This window comes from Cebus imitator, unplaced genomic scaffold (genome assembly GCF_001604975.1).
Source record: "Cebus imitator isolate Cc_AM_T3 unplaced genomic scaffold, Cebus_imitator-1.0 Scaffold653, whole genome shotgun sequence".
NCBI lineage: Eukaryota > Metazoa > Chordata > Mammalia > Primates > Cebidae > Cebus > Cebus imitator.
Window position 1 is genome coordinate 754,126 of NW_016107968.1, and position 2,831 is coordinate 756,956.

The window sequence follows — 2,831 nt, forward strand, 5'->3', positions numbered from 1 at the left end:
TTTTTTTTAGTTGGTGTTCCAGTCGCCTGTTGAAGAGGTGCCAGGATCTGTGTGTTTTCCCATGCATGTGGTGACTCACTGCGCTGGCTTAAACAGCGGCACTGAGATTCGTGGTGCTTTTTTTGCCCTGGAATCTACTGTCCTTGTTCCCTGTTCAGTCCCCTTTTTAAACAGATGAATGGGCAACTCCCCATGGCTCCAATTGCCAGCCAAAAGGGCACCCGGGCCAGTGTACTTTGTATGGAGAATCGCTGCACCGGGGCGCTGACAAAGCACCCGCTCGGGGCAAAGCAGCAGCGCTGGCAGACACAGCAGCGCTGGCCAAAACAGCCGTGCTGGCGACCTGTGGAGCTCCTCCATCTGGGAATTTCCTAGTCTGTGGGCAATAAAAATGTGGCGTCCACTCACCCTCTGCGCTTTCACTGGGAGCTGCAATCCTGAGCTGTTCCTAAACGGCCATCTTGGATCCACCTCCTGGAATTTTTTAAAAATAGGTTTTCTGCATTAACAACAGCTGACCTTTATTACTCATTAATTTTCTTATGCAATCTCTGCCAGTAAGTCAACATTTGATGCACAATATTCATTAATCTTGGTATGATTCTGTTTGACTATAATAGTATTGAAACTAAATAGTCAGACTCAAGTAAGGATATGTCCTGCTCAGTCTTCAAGTCTTTTGTTTTTACTCTGTATTTAAATCTAATTCAGTGAATGTTCTTTCTCTATATATCAATGTTTCCACATTGCTCATAGTCCGATCCTTCAGTGTGTCAGTGTTCCTGTTCCCTGATTTTAAGTATTGTAAAGCCACTATGTTTCTGTGCTTTTGTTTTCTATAGTAAGCCTAAATCTGCTGCAATTGACAAAAGGCTTATCCAAACACTATTTCTATTAAAATTAAGAAATTCAGCAATTGGATGATAATCCAGCAGTGGAAATTCAAAGTTGCTTTTAGAGCTTAAGGCACTCAGCATGTTTCCAAAAGCAAAGGAAATTGTGATGTTAAAAAATAAATAATTCAACATATTCTAGGCTTAAAGTGTGGGTTTTACCTAAAAAAAGAATTGGAGTCAAACATAATAGCAGAAGCAATACAAAAATGGGGATATTCCTCATTGTTTGTGCAAGTAGTAAACTAAAAATATACAACGATCCTTGCAATAAATGTATTCACAGAGATGTGTGTCATTTCTGTTTGTTTCTAAATCATATATTCTCACTCAAAAATTGTTAATTTATAATACAGGCAAAGTATCGTTGGTCTAAAAAATCTTACTACTTAAAAAAGGTCAGGTATTATTTTTCTAAAGTAAAGGTTATTTTGTAATGTAATTATTTTGTAATATGAGTTATCAATTACTCTTAATTTATCTGCTTTACAATTGAAATTTTCTGTATGTTAAGTATTCATACATTAGAAGATGTTATAAACCTGGATAAAAATATTTCTTCTCTGCAATTGCATAATATTGGTATCACAGAATCAGCAATAGTGTCTTTATATAATCTAGCAGAATAATCCACTTAGTCTATTAGGATAGTCAATGTAAATTATGTAGTTCACTTTCCTTATATAGACTTAAATTTAGTCTAATAGGACAAAATATCCCTTACAAAGGGCAATAAAGAGTTTGACTCCACTTTTGATATTTGATTGCTGATAGTTTTCAAGCCCTACCCTCCTCCCTTTCCCTGGTATGCTGGAGCCTTAATTCCAGCCTCATCTCCTACATACTAGAAAAACTCATTTTTTTGTTGTTTTTTTGTTTTTTGTTTTTGTTTTGAGACAGTCTTACTCTGTCACCCAGGCTGGAGTGCAGTGGTGCAATCATGGCTTACTGAAGCTTCGACCTCCTGGGCTCAAGCAATCCTCCTACCTCAGCCTACCAAGTAGCTGTGACTACAAGTGTCTGACACCATGCCCTACTAATTTTTTAGTTTTTTGTTGTTGTTGTTATGCAGCCAGGTTCTCCCTATGTTGTCTAGACTGGTCTCGAACTCCTGGGCTCAAGAGAGCCTCCTGTCTTAGCCTCCCAAAGTACTGAGATTACAGGCCTGAGCCACCACATCCTAACCTCGTTATTTTTGGATCAGCAGGAATGCTTGTCTTGCTCTCCACAGAAAGCCTCATTATGCAAATAATAAATATTTTCACAGTGCCCTGGCGTGTATAATGTATCTTGGCATCTTAACCAAAGTTGGGGTTGAGAGGGTGGGGGATTCATTTCACCTCTGTGGGGTGACCAACATATGAAACACTGATTCAAATGAAAAGGTATAGTTCTGAGCAAAATAAAGAAATATAGTATTGAAAATGATTCGCCAAGTCCTGTATTAATTTGGTTTCTGATTTCCAAAGCCAAAATAGTAGATAAGAAATACTAGAAAGAAAAAAATCTTATGGTGTCCACTAGATGGCAGAGGCCAACATTTATTCCTAGAAATTTCGATTCTAAGTAACCCCACATTTTCAGTCCAGGGAACTATCTGTTAACAATATACATGAATTTGAAGGTAAACTGTTAGAGATGTGATTAATCTGACTGTTTATTCGTTTTATCCTTTAGTGAATTACCCCTAATGGCAAATGACCTGGGCTTTTGAGTAGCTGAACCTCTTCCACTTTGAACATAGGAATGGTTTCTTTGGGCCTCCCTCATTTCCTTCACTGATAGATAAATCACTCCTCTACATCACAGGACAGATGTGGAAGTTACACTCTCTTTCAGGGCAATATCTTACACACAGGTAAGTACTGTCTAGACATAGTCTCTAGTTCACACTAATGAAAAATTATGCAATCTTTTTTTTTTTTTTATTTTTTATTT